Source organism: Protopterus annectens, chromosome 1.part2 (assembly GCF_019279795.1).
Source record: "Protopterus annectens isolate FY-2018-M chromosome 1.part2, PAN1.0, whole genome shotgun sequence".
NCBI lineage: Eukaryota > Metazoa > Chordata > Ceratodontiformes > Protopteridae > Protopterus > Protopterus annectens.
Window position 1 is genome coordinate 766,730,966 of NC_056727.1, and position 15,104 is coordinate 766,746,069.

The 15,104-nt window shown below is 38.0% G+C and overlaps 1 protein-coding gene across 1 annotated transcript in view; it reads left to right on the forward strand.

The window, feature by feature from the left end:
• Positions 1–15,104, forward strand: part of GALNT14 (polypeptide N-acetylgalactosaminyltransferase 14) — a 3,768,866-nt gene that overhangs the window by 2,825,725 nt on the left and 928,037 nt on the right. The window lies entirely within an intron of this gene.

A 15,104-nucleotide genomic window follows, 5' to 3' on the forward strand; every position in this document is an offset into this window, starting at 1 on the left:
CACCAAGTTTAATAAACCCACTCAGCCTACTGTGGACGTCTGTTATTTTATTCTGCGTTTATGTTTGGATCTTGTCCTGGTCCTCTCAGCATCTGTTTTTTTCTGACTTGCTTACAATCACAACATAAGTAAATGGAGATGGGAGGAGTTAAACTCGTACTTTTGACTACAGGAAACAGTTATTTAACAGCTCAATGCCTTAAGCGCCAGACAAATCTAATTCACTTAAAATGTTAATAGAACTGCAAAAAGTGTTGTATAGATATACATTTTCCAGACAATGAGAACTGAAAACCTCTAATGAATGACTAACTTATAAAAGGCATTAATGGAAGTCTGGCAGTTTATTTGGAGGATTAAGGCTCCAAGGTCATAATCAGCTACCTCAAGGGTACATAGTTTGATTCCTTGTACCTCCAGCTGTGTGACTCTGAGCAAGTCAATAAATCAGAAGCCTCTAACTGGGGAGAGGGGAATCAGAAACACACACACACACACACACACACACACACACACACACACACACACACACACACACACACACACACACACTCAAACCTTGCACCTGGGAGTTGGAAGTTAATTGGGAGACTGTGCATGAAAAGAGATTTGCACCTCTGTAGTGCAGCAGTCATTGAACTGGTAAGGTTGCTGTGAGGGGCCAGATGTTTGAGCACACTTCCCAGCAGCAGCAATATGGTGCTGCAGCAACATCCTCAGTGTCCTCACTGGTCCTGTATGTGGGGTCAGGCTGTACCCGTGGAAGGCTAAACTGGGTCCGCTAGACCCAGTGAGCCAGTGAGTGAGAAGAACTGGTGACAGCTAACTGACAGCTGTGAGGAGAAAAAAGAAAGAAAAGCTGCACGTACAGTAATCATAGCTCCAAAGGTGGGAAGGATGGCTAGTATGAATTCCTTTGGTACTTTATCTGCTTTTATTTCTGTCTGATGCTAGAATGACACAATAAGGTCTAGCTTTAAGCAGAAGTATTTATGCAAAGAATGTTGACAGATGGGTCAGTGTCTAGAGCCTTCTAAACATCTTGATTATTTATTTTTTTGTAATGTATTACTATATAACCAGTGGTAGAGTTTGTTAAACTCATTCTGTATCCTTTTCTGGACTACAGGACCTGTTTTATTTGATTGACAAGCAAGTAAAGGGGAAGGGCAATTACAAAAATGGAAAGCAGGATGAGCCAAAATGCCAGACTCTGTGATACCCCAGTTTTAATCCCTTGACCAGTAAAAATTTTCAGATTATTGGCTTTTTGTCAATTTTTGCTTTTTGCGTTTAAAAGCAGGTGTCTCCCAAATGATTCAAGATTTGTTCATGAAATTTTTAAGGACTATTATTGACATAATTATCTATACAATGACATTGGGCTGGACTTCTATGCTCAAAGACAAATAAACAGCCATGTCTTGAATTTTAATAAAAAAAAATTAAAGTAATTTTTTGATCAACATATATAAAGAATGAAAGGGTATTTTATACAGAAACACATACTATGTTTAGGTCTGAAATCGCATTAACATTATAGAATTTTGCTTTTTATAGGTCTTATTTATTTTGCTCTGTAGGGAACTGAATTTGTCTTAACTGATTGTTTTGTAAACATTGTAATCTTGTCAATTTAAAAAGACCAATCTGCCAAAAAGTCCATTCGTTAACTTCATATAATAATATTTCTCTACCACTTCAATATATTTGTATGGAATTTTTAAGGCAAGATCCATTAAAAAATGTCACTATCATTTTGTCTTCCACAGTGTATAGCTGTCAGGCAAAACAGACAACGAATCTCAAGTATGGGAATGCCTCTCAGAGCATGTAAAATGTGTATATTTTAAACATATACAAAGGACAGAACATATTACTTTTTCCTAAAAAAGCTTTATTTTTGGTTTGCATTTCATAGGGCCACACAAACGTTATGAATCAAATACTTGTTGAGTGTATCAGTTTGAAAAAATGCAAAATATAAATTATTTTTTGTCTGAAAATGGAAAAATCAGAGCATCCAGTTAGCTGTATAAAACCAATGATGACACTTAGCACTAATGGGCAATTTCTGTATAACTGTGGAAAGTATTATAACACATTTCTCAGAATAAATATTATGATCCTGTGCTACAAGATGTATCTAGTTGTGGTTACAGCAGTAAACACGCATGCACAAATTTATCTTCTTATAATACAGTTCGATATATGATTATTTAAATGGAAAAGGGAGGAGGTCACAAGTCCAGGAAAAAAAAAAACTCTGTCTCCCTTTGAGATTTTTCTGCAAATCCTTCAGGTAGTAACAGCATTCAACAAGAATGGACACCTAAACCTGCAGTTATAACCTCAGAGCTTCTAGAGCAGCAAACCTTTGAGTTTGACCTCACAGCTTTAAGCACTTGAAAGTAAGACATTGTAGCCATAATACAACTTAAAAACAATTGCTTATTTTTTCCTGGAGAAATATAGAGAATCCTTCTGATTTACTGACATTTTTAGCCATAACATATTATAACTAAAAAAATATATACTTGCTTATTTTTTCTGGTGAAATATAGAAAATTTCTGATTTACTGAGAACTCAATAAAAAAACTATATTAGGCCATTAATGTGCTTGGCATACTGGGCACAAATTCATCATGTCAACAAAAATGAAAAAAAAACAGGTATAATGCAAAATGTTAAATTGTAGCAGTGAAGGTATGTGAACTAAAGCCACTGTGGCCTATTTTTGAAAAGCTGTATCTCTGCCTCTTTGAGATTTTACAAAACTTTCAGGTAATATCTGTCCATGTGGAGCAGTGGAATAAAGTTCTGCTATTCCCCAGACAATCCATGCTTGACTTAATAGCATGGGTGCTTGTGGGAGAATGGGAGAATGGCAGTGACCTGCCAGTCATTGGTTGTTCATCCTGAGGGAGGGAAGCATGGATTGATGCAATACCAGCATTAAGAGCCCAGTGAGTTCAATACTACAAGCGGTGTAGCTCTTATTCAGGAGGTTGCACATGTAAAGAAATGAGCTTGCACCTCATGAAGGCAGCCATATCAGAAATTATAAGGATAAAGTGGGTTGGTGGGGGTATGGGTATAGTTTCCTGACAACAGTACGACATTACACCTGTGTCCTCAATTTCCTCACTTACCCTGTGTGTGTGTTGGGTTCAACCTGAGGATAAGGCAGGTCATATTGTCCTAGTGAATAAAAAGAGATGATGGCCAGCTGTGGGAAGGTAAACATTTTCACTTAATAATAACATGGTATTCAGCTGCATAACATATATAAGACTTGGTCTAATCTAGTTACTTGAATGTATGGCATTGTGACCACAGAATGTCACAAATGAAAAAAATGTCTGGTTAGCTATAGAGGATTTTTACTTCTGTTGTAATGACATCTCAACAAAGAGGTATTTTTGCAATTATACTCATTGTTCTGTACTGCGGTGGTGGTGCTGCGGTAGCGTTGTCACCTCACAGCAAGACGTTGTCCTGTTCGATTCTCAGCTAAAGCGTCTTGTGTGTGGAGACATGCATGAATGGGCGTGCCTTCGTTGAAGGTTGTGCATCAGAGCTGGCAACTCGGCATGTAAAAATCTACTGCCAATCATTAGCGGACCGGAGTTCCGCAGTGGCTACCCCTAACCGGGAAAAGCCGAAAGACACAACAACATACTCATTGTTCTTAGAAGAAAGTGACCACAACACCAAAAATGACAGCTGAGTGTAATGCAAAATGTCTGATTGTGTCGGTGAAGTCACATCGACTAAAGCCATTGAAACGTGATGTACAAAGGCTATATCCCTGCCTTCCTTTAATATTTCAATATGAAGCTTTCAGATAATAACAGCATTGTAGTCATCTACATAACATGCCTAAGACTGTGTTTCTAATTCTGTATATCGCACAGCTTTTAGGCCAGCACACCCCTCCTCATGTACACAGACAATCCTCTCCTCCTACCACCCAACACTACAACCTGCGAGAGATGCACTTACATAGCCAAACTGGAAGCAAACCTCTCGCCAGCCAAGATTGTGCTAGACAGTCAAGAGGAGAAGGTTAACACCTGCATTACACCTCAAGCAACTCAGTCAGTGGTCAGTGGTCTCACTTTCGATAACCACATTGCCACAACAGTCAGGAAATCCTTCTATGTGGCACACCTCATCACTAAGGGCTTTTCATCCAGAAAAAAGGAGGTCATTGTCCCACTGTACTCATCCCTCATTAGACCCATTATAGAGTATAATGCCCCGTTTGGTATGTACCTCACAAGACATCTGCAACAGCTGGAAAGGCCACAGAAATACCTCACTAAAAGAATCACAGGTCTAAAGCAGATGCCATATGCTGACCATCTAAAAAAAACCCAGCTATACTCTGTGGCATATCATCTACTCAGAGGCGATCTCTGCTTAACATACAAGGCCATGTCAAACACTGAGCTGTTGGACATGCTCCACTTAAAGAAATCCCAATCCCTCAGAGCCACACGCTCCAGGTATCTAAACCTTGTCATCACAATAAACTAAACATGCTGGAGAGATAGGTTCCTGACCCAGAGACTCCCCATACTCTGGAATAGACTGCCCATACATGTCAAGCAGAGCGCCTCATTGGCCCTCTTCAAAAGGAACCTTGATGATTGGATGGTAGATAGGAAATGCACCCCGGGGATCATGTCAGTTGCCCTGCTAGACAGGGGTCCAGAGAAGTAAATACTGTGGGAAGAAATATCCAGGGAATTGTTATGGCTAGGCTTGCATAGGCCCTAGGGCCGATAGCTTAGTACCAACCTATGAACCTATGAACCTATGAATTTGAATCCACCGCTTCAGCGACTTGAGGCATAGCTTTGTGACCACAGCATGTAACAACTGAAAGAATATATATACTTTTATTGCTGAAATGTATAAGATTTTTACATCTGACATAATGAAAACTTAGTACACATAGTATGGCTACTAGTTTTACCCAGACATTTTTGAAGAGGTCAAATAGCCATCAGGTGGAAACCAAACATAATGCCAGACTGTCACAACAAACATTCTCTGAAACCCTAGATTTCCTAGCTTTTTGTAAGAGACCATATATCAGTTCCCTGATAGCAGCATACAGATACAACACACACACAAACACACACACACACACACACACACATGCGCACGCACGCGTGCATGCATGCACACAATCACATACTGACAGTGGATTGTGCCTTCTTCTGAAAGGTTACACTACTTTTAAATGAGAAGGAATCACATATGGCCGTGCTGCTGCTTGAAAGATACATCCCTTCCTGCAAACCATGTCTGTTATCTTTCAGAAGTAAAGTGGTGAAATAACAAGCACAGTAATACATTTCAACTTGCTTTTACAGGGCATCCTCCCATGTCAGCTGTCATAAAAATTAAATAAATATATGCAAGTATATGGCACTGTGGGCAATGTGTGCAGCTGCACACAGCTCTGCCTGATCAAGTGCCATTAAACAAATAGCAAATGTATTTCTCATTGGAGCTTTCATATACTTCATTGTTATCTTCATAGCTGACCTTTGCTTTTATCTACTGACCGCACCCCCAAACAGATAGCCACATAGGCCAATCACTTGTGATCACCAAAAGTGGTAAAAAAAAATAGTCCCAGCAATGCTGCTGATACAGAACCCCCCTAGACAGATCACAGCAAAAACAGAAAATGACTGTTTTGCTTTGTGCAGTATATACTGTTACCTGTCAGAAAATAAAATAAAAGACATACTTGCAAAGGAAAACTGGCTCTGAAGATCCTCACATCTGTACTACCCAGAGTCCCCCACACCCCCCAACTATATATAATAACTCCAGAATTGCACTACAGTGGGTAAAAAGGCATATACATTTTATTTGCCCAACAGTACATACATTCAGTGAAATGTGATTCAGTAAAATGAGTTTTCAGTGATTTGAGCTTTCAGCGATTTTTCGAGGGTAAATTGAAATTCAGTGAAATGAGTTTTCAGTGAATGAAAGTAGACCCAATGGAAGATATGTGTGTTCTTAAGATTTAGAAAACCAACTAAATTACTTATTAGCCATGTTATATTTGCAAAGTACAAATAAAGTAAAGTAAAATAAAGTAAAATCCAGTAAAAAAACGTCATTTGGGTGGAACTTAGCGTGTAAGCAGCGCTTTTGCTGTTGCTTCTTCAGATCTGCCTGTCAAGAGAATAGGATATCTGGGCTTCTAAATGATATAAAAGTTATAGTGAACAATATTGCAGTTTAATATCAATGGTGCATGTAATTAGTGTTTGAGCTATTGCTTTTCAGGATTTGCCTGCAAAGACAGCAGGCAGATTGTGTCCATCACCTGAAAATAACTATCTAAAATTTAAACAATATAAAATAATTTAAAGATAAAAATGTAATGTTCTTCAAAAATCAGTTGAGGGATTTTTTTGGGGGTGTAGGAATATATGAATGCGTGAGTACAGTGCTTGTTAAATCTCTTTTTGTGTTCTTTAACAATTCAAGAAACACAGTGTGGTGTTATAAAATCAACCTAGTAACCACAAAACAAATATGCCAAGGGGAAGTGGTCCATTAGGGATTAAAAAAAAAATATTCCACCCTGTAAGGTTTATTGAGTGCTTTTGTACCAAAACACAGGACTTCATCAGAATACAAACAGTTAAAACACTCCTCCTTATATACAATCATATAATTGAATCATTGGAAAATAAGATAATTGATACAGAAATTTTAAAGAACCCAGTCCTTTAAAATGACTGTGTGACACAACAAAAATATAAAAACTAGTATAAATATATGATGTTAAAATATTAAATAATATAATATAAACATCTCCTGAAAAATTAAATAATCATAGTTTCAATGTACTCATTCAAATCAGGGGTAGTATTTGCATATAGCCTGAACTGCCAAAGCAGTTCTCTAAATTCTAAAATGACCTCCTCCTCCCCTCCTCGGGGTTTATTTTAACTTGTTCCAAGATGGCAAAATAAATTGTTATATGGTGATTGTAATAATATATGTTTAAACAATGAATTATTTTATTTTTATTCAGTATATCATAAAGGTAGATTCTCTTACATAGGCACCACTCAGTTTTGCCCATGTAGAATACAGATTAACCTGAACACTTGGTTATGTAGACTACCCCTTTAGTTGAACAATTCCCTTTTGTAAAAATAGCTTGGAATTCAAAATGTTATCCAAGGTTAAGGTTTTGTCTTCCAAAATATATGGATACTGGTTACAGTAACCACAACAGGTAGTACTATACTTGTGTGTATAAAAATTCACTTCAGTGTTATGACTAAATTCAAATATATTCTTAAAGTTATGGTCCATTTTGTATATCTTGTCAGGTTTGCCCTTAGTATATTCCAGATTTTCTTAATATTTTTAACATTGGTTGAAACATAGCTGTGTTTAATAACTCACAAAATTCTTTATCAGCCTTCCAAAACACCAATTCTCTCTAACCTCATTACACCTTATAATAACTTGAAACAGCTACGCTCTTCAAACAAACTACTGGTTAATATTACCATACCCAATAACTCTGCAGGTGACAGCCTTTTTTCTAACTCTGTTGGAAAAATGTGGAACAAACTACCATCTGATATCTCATCTTTGTCTAGTCTTCCACTCTTTAAAAAAACAGCTGAAAACACATCTTAATAAGCACTGGCATTGTTCCTGTAACAACCCAGATTAACCTTTCTTTTTCCTTCCCTTCTAAATTCCTCCCCACATAACATACTATAGACATATATAAAAAAATAATAATTTATTATTACTTTCTTTTTCTCCTTTTTCCATGTTATATACTTATATTTTAGAATCTGTACAGCAAATGTATATTAAACTCTGTTTAAATAATTTCCTGCTTTTACTATGCCTCTCTGCAAGTATTTTTATGTTCTGTCTCAACGTATTAATAATTTTTACCTTGTATTGACTCTTACTGTGAATTATTTGTAAATTACATTGGAGCTTTTCTCCCTGGGCCTCTACTGAAAATGGACATATATCCAGCTGGACTAGCCCGGTCAACAAATGTAAAATAAATAAATAAATAAACTAAGGCAAGTCCATAGCCTCCTGGAGTGTCCCTTCAAGTAGTATACAATAATCCCATTCCCAACAAAGGTTTATATTTAACAGCCCAATCAAATAACACATTGTTGCTAATACTTTTTACCAGATCTTCTGGATAACCTCTAGCAATAAACATATTAAATATTGTATATAATTCACTAGCAACATCCTCTTTATGTGATGTCATTCTCACTACCCTGATACAGTGGCGTTTTACTAGGCTATTTTTCTGGGATAAGGGATGATAACTAGAGAAGTGAAAATAAGAATTTCTAAAAGTTGACTTTCTGTACATTTTTGATTTAAAACCTGTGTCAGTATGCATGTTCAGTATGTCCAAATAATTGATCTTAAACGTACCATAACAAGAGGTGAATCATAAAAAATCCATGGTCTTATTCAAATACTCCAAGAATTGTACAATGTACTCTAAGAATTATAGACTGTGCAAACCAGGACCATCCCATAAAATAAATGTGTCATCTAAAAAGATATAATTTGACATATTTAAAAAAAATGCACAATTAAATACATATCTTTTTTTCCAGGCAGGTAAAACCAGGTTGGTGTATACAGGGATGCAAGATGCAACCATGGCCACTTCCCTAATTTGTTTAAATAGTTCACCTTTGAAAAAGATGTGACTATTATCTAAGACAAGGGAAGTCCTTTCAACTATAACTTGAGTGTGTTGTTCGATAAAAGCATGCAATCAAACTGTCATGAAATAATTCTAAATTTTCATCATTAAAAATGACAGTAAATAAGTCCATAACATCAATAGTTAGGAAAATTAAGTTATCTTGCCAAATATCATTCGTAAATCACCCTAATAAATCATGAGTGTCTCAGTAAATGAGGAGCCATACTGTAAATAAGTTTTAGTCATCTGTTTAATAAGATAGCCAAAGGATAGGTGTTTGAACCTTGGGCAGCAACTATTTGTCTAAAAGGGGGTTGATAATATCCTTATAAATTTTGGGATTATCAAGTATTGTGGGAATGGTGTGTTTAGAAATTTAAAAAAAAATAAAGTCTCAAAGTCAGTTCATTGATTAATCAAACAATTCTCCAAGAAGTAGTCAGTTCTACAATATGCAGTATTAATTTGATTTCTTGAAGCTGGTTTTAAGTGTCAGTGTTGTGTAAAATATTAAACATGGCACTGGAATAATCAATAGAATCTAAGAGCATGTTTCCATCCCCTTTATCTGGTTTCATAATACGTAAGGACTTATCCTTGCATAAGTTGTCCAGTCAGACCTTTTCCTGTTTGGAAAAGCTAGGGCGGTGGAACCGGGTTTTGCACTTAATCTCCATGTTATGAATATCTTCAGTTATAGCCTTTTCAGATATGTTAACTATAGGATGTAGTGGAGTATTAAAAATACTCCTCTTCTTAATTTTGTTACCACAAGTCATAACCAAAACAGAATTAACACCATCCTTTTTCATATCATGAAAGTACACAGCTAAATTTAATGTCCTGGTAAGTAATTTCACCTGAGCCAAAGAAACAGCGGTGTCAAAATCTCTTGTAGGAACAAATTTAAATCCTTTTTTGAAGAAGGGAAAAATGTTCCTTACTAACAGGTTTGTTTGTGTAGCTAAAAATATTATAACCCTTACAGGAGGCCACTACCCCATTCACATCTATAATCAATGCCTCCTCTTCCCCATGTCTTCTGGGGGTGGTAATTCTCCTGAAATATGGGTAAGACGTTGAGGTGCTCAGACCTGTATCTACAAGTTGTTTAGAACAACTTGCCATATGTTCCAACCTGCAGTTGGTTGGAAAAGCCTGCCAATCGAAATTAATAGAGGTAGAGTTAAGATACCTAACATCCAGTACTTCTTCTGTAAGATTCTCAGAGGCCCCATCAGGTCAACAATACTACCTGTAGAATTAACATGTACATGTGTAGTATAAGGCCATTTGACCTTGAAAGACGTCAGATTTTTCTTAATAGGGTATGCCTCATTGTTGTCATATTGTTTAATATTTCTGTAGACAATTTATTTTGTTTCTTGTTATATACCACATTACATTTCCTATCTACATTGTGAAATGCTTTCTGATATCAACCCCTATATTGTTCAAAAAATAAATCATGTTGAATATCCAAATTTAAACTCACATCCTCAGCTAAAAAGATACAATTTTAACTTCATTGTATTTAATCAACAATTCCATTAATTCAGTTCCATGATGGTTGAACATCTTTGTAAAGTCAGCATACATCTCACTGCGATAACTTAAACCAAAAGGAAATTTAAACACTCAAAGACCTTGTGGCACCAATTGTAGCTTCAAGCATTGTTGCAAAAGCTGTGGTATATTTGCATGGTCTTAACTTTGGTTAACTTTTTCTCCAAGATAAAAACCATGTCTTTCAAAGATCACATATTATTACGAGTGGGGACCTGCACAAAAAAATGATTGTTCTTATCTAAATTAAAATAAAAAATTCTGTCTACCACAGATATAAAGTGACATTTGTCATCCTGGTTGGTAATTGCTTCACTATCACTAATAACCACTCTGTTTGAGGAAGGCAATGTATGCACAGAATGAGATTGCATGCTAACAGAAGGTGGCAGCCCCACGACTGCTGCATAAGAAAGATTATTTAACACAATAACTTCAGTCTCTGCCATGACTGCACCAGGCATAGAATTGGATTTGTCCTGTACATCTGGCTGCATAATCATATCCCCCTTTGGAAATGAATATGAGCCCAGAGAAGGGAAAACAACATGTGGGGTAGAGCCATTGTTAGATGTCTTCTGTGACTTCGAACAAACCAGAACTGCAAGAGTAGAGGTGGGGCCAGTTGGGGGTGTGGAATTCTTGCCTATAACTTGATTTTATTCTGATGAAGCCCTGTGTTTTGGGGACAAAAAGCAATCAATAAACTATACAGTGTGGAATATTTCTTGTTTGAAGGATCCCCTTTCCCTTGGTGTTATTTTTTGTAGTTACTAGGTAAAGATATATTCCCAGGCAAGGACAGTCATAAGGTCTTATTTAGTTATGTCAGAAACCTCAAAGACAACTGGTTGTAAATGAAGCCATGTTCATGGCGCCGGAAGATAGAGCAAATCTACTGGTTGTTAAACTCAGCTCTAACTTTTCTCCACCCCACTCTCCCCCAGCCACCTCCTAGGAAAAACCATCTAACATAAATCATCCAACTATCAGTATGGAGCAGATCCTAGCTGGACAATGTAAGGCCAAGAACACAGCTTTGATGGGCCCTGATAATATCCCAGCATGCCTACAAAATAGCGTGAAATATGACCTATTGGGGCCACTGGAGTCACTATTCAACTGTAGCCTACGAACATGCTTTGTGCCACATAATTGGAGGACTGCAACTATCATTCCTGTGCACAATGGTAGACTACCAACAGATGTCAGGAACTACAGACCCATTAGTCTGACTAGTCTCATATGCAAAGGCATGGAATGAATTTTCATGAAAATCATTAACAATGACATCAGAAACCTTCAGACACTGGAATCCATCCAGTTTGGCTTTGTCAGAGGAAAATCATGAATGCTGAATCTGATGTATTTCTTTCCGAAGTTCAGCAAGCCAAGGGATGAGAGTTAAGTGGTGCATACTGCCTATGTTGACTTGGCTAAGGCATATGTTTCATATGCAAAGCCATGGAATGAATTTTCATGAAAATAATTAGCAGTGACATAAGAAACCTACAGATACTAGACCCTGCCCAGTCTGGCTTTGTCAAAGGCAAATCATGAATGCTGAACCTAATGGATTTCTTCCAGAAGTTCAGCAAGCCAAGGGATGAGAGTAAAATGCTGCATACTGCCTATGTTGACCTGGCTAAGGCATATGATACTGTAGCCTACACGGGCATTGTAAACAAGCTCACAGAATTAACCATAAACCCTTGTGTAACACACTGGATAGCCACCTGTCTCACAGACCACCTCCACAAAGAAGCCAGTCTCTTTCAAAGTCCCTCAGGGCTCTGTGCTGGGTGTATTCCTCTTTTGCATGTACTTCTTGGAAGTCAAGACCAATGTCAAGGACCTCTGGCTGACCAAGTTTGCAGATGATTGCAAACTAGGAGCAATCATACAATCCCCCCAAGATACTAACATCTTACAGGAAGGTCTAATGCAAACAAATGACTGGTGCCAAAGTCACAGCTTAAACGTCAATGCCAAGCAATGCATAATAGTACCATTTGGAAAGTCGGCCATGATGGAAAACTACTTCATTGATAAAACTCCTCTAAGAGTAGACCCAGTAGTCAGGCATTTGAGGACGCATGTTGATAGTAACCTGGCCTTTGACCAACATGTGTCTATGGTAGAAAGAAGCTCATACTGTATTGCTTACCTTATAAGTAATAGGATGGCATCTAGGTTCAGAGAGGTCATTTTGTCACTGTATTTGGCTGTCGCCAGACCCATCATTGAGTATAATGCCCCTTTGGTATATGCATGACCTGGCACGTGCAACAACTAGGACATCCACAGAGGTTCCTCTCAAAAAGAATAGAGGCCGTAAACATAATGTTCTATACAGATTGCAGTACTATCTGTATACTCTGTTTCCTACAAACTGCTGAGAGATGACCTATGCTAGACAAACAAGACATCCTTAGGTCACGTTCTGATGGAACATTTGCATATCTGCTGAATGATCAGCATCAGAACTGTGAGATCTAAGGACCTAAACTTTGCTTATGACATAAATAGGACATGTTGGAAGGACAGGAATGTCTCATAGAGAATTCCCATTCTCTGGAATAGACATTCCCATCCACGCGAAACAGCCTTAACCTTAACTGTATTTAAGCGTAACCTGAACCAGTGGATGAGGAATCAGAAATTCACCCCTGTCATGACACTACTGTTTCAGACAAAGGAAGCCATTACATCACACCCTAGCTAACATACACCCCTTGAAATAACTTCTAAGACATAATAATTGGTGGGATACATTTGGGTTGTATAGCTAGCCTTACACCTATGAACCTATGTACATGATAAATAACTTTCAAAGTATTGTAGCAGTATATAAAATTAGCCTGTAGATTTTTTGTAAGATATTACACACTGTTCTTGAGTTATGTCCCTTGAAGTAGAAGGTGGGTCTGGTCATAAGGAAGGTAGTCTAATTTGCACTGGCAACATAGATTCCTGTTGCTGCCACCATCACAGTGATATGCTTGCTAATTATGTTGACGGAGGCTTGTAATTAGGGAATGAGCTATTGGATGAATCAACAGTTAGGTCTCTGAAGGCTTGCCAAAAAGTCTGAGATAGCTAGATTGTATTTTTTCATAATGCATATGAATCTGACAGTATATGCCACGGTGGTACGGTGGTAGCATTGTTACCTCACAGCAAGAGGTTCTCCCATTCAATTCTCGGCTTGGCTTGGGAGTGCCTTCTGTGTGGAGTCTGCATGTCCTCCCCGTGATTGGGTAGCGTTCGAAAGACATGCCTGCGTAAATGGGCATGCCTTCGTTGAAGGTTGGGCGTCTAGCTGGCACCTCGGCATTTCATAAAAATCTACTGCCAATCATTAGTGGACCGGAGTTCTGCTGTGGCGACCCCTTACCGGGAAAAGCCAAAAGACAAACATATGAATCTGACAGTATTTATACTAATTCTATACGCTTTTCTGTCGGTAAGGAAGTCTTGCCAGCATACCAGATTGCACATAGTCTTCAATTGCATTCATAGCTTTTTTCTGTTTCATTTGTGTCCTTGTGATTTCCTTGTGATTTGTGTCTGCCAAGGGCATTTGCTTCTTTTTCAGCCTTTTTACCTTACATGGAAGTTATTCTGCACTATAGTAAGAGTATTAAAAGGAATACATTGAGTGCAGCTGCATAGGTAGGTAAGGCATTTATAAGCAAGCTTCTTTTAAGCTTTTTTACCAACTTTATATGAAAAAAAACTAACCCCCCATTAGTGTTGTGTTGCTGTGCAGCAGTGACACAGAGATGATTCAGTGACTAAACCTACGACTTCTTCCCCATCCATTCTCCTCGATCTCCCAACAACAGGTCAGGTGCTCTGCCAGACAGCTGCCATGGACCGGGATTTATTCATAGGACAGGGATTCCACAGCATGATAAATCTATGAGTATCCATTTATCTCCTGCTATTATTTAAGTATATAGTTTCTTAAAGGTTGGTGCTCTTGTGGTTTTTGGGTTTTGGATTTTTGAGGTGGAGCATGTCCATTAATTCCTTGTATGGGGTTGGACATGGCCTCCAGGCGGATGTCACCTCTGTGCTTGGAATACGGTTTCAATCTGGCAACATATGACAGATTTTGGAATCTGGCAACATATGACAGATTTTACTTGGGGGTCTCTCCACTTGGGGCAGATGTCGGGTGAGATATGTGAGATATGGGGCATTGAACCCACCATTGGTCTGATAACTGAAGAGTACTGGGAACAGTGAAGAGTACAGAGGGAAATGTGAATCCACTGGATCTGGATGTGAATCCTTTGGTGAAGGATCTTTAATAGAAGATCTTTAACGCACTGTAGCAAAAAGTGTCAAACTGAAGGCCACTGTTCCTGGGGTCCTGGTCCTGATACCCTCTTCTGTGCTGGATTGCCACCTATATGGTAGCTAGCTTACCTTGTTTTTTTCCCAAAGGGTATGACTATACATTTTTTGGCGTTTAACTTCAGGCCATGGCTCTGGCACCAGCTATCTGTTTCCGTGAGTCCCTTCTGAAGGATATCATTTTGGACCTTGATCTGGTTTATGTTTTGCATGACCTGGACCTTGGTCTGGTTTATGTTTTGCATGATCTGGACCTCAGTCAGGTTTATGTTTTGCATAACTGTTTAACTTTTATTTGCATCAAAACATGTCTAAGATGATATGCTGCATTTAGCTTATCGAGATCCTTAGCTCCAGAATCGACTGGTGTTTTTAATGCAGTGTTTCTGAGTGTTTACTGTGGTGGCTGAG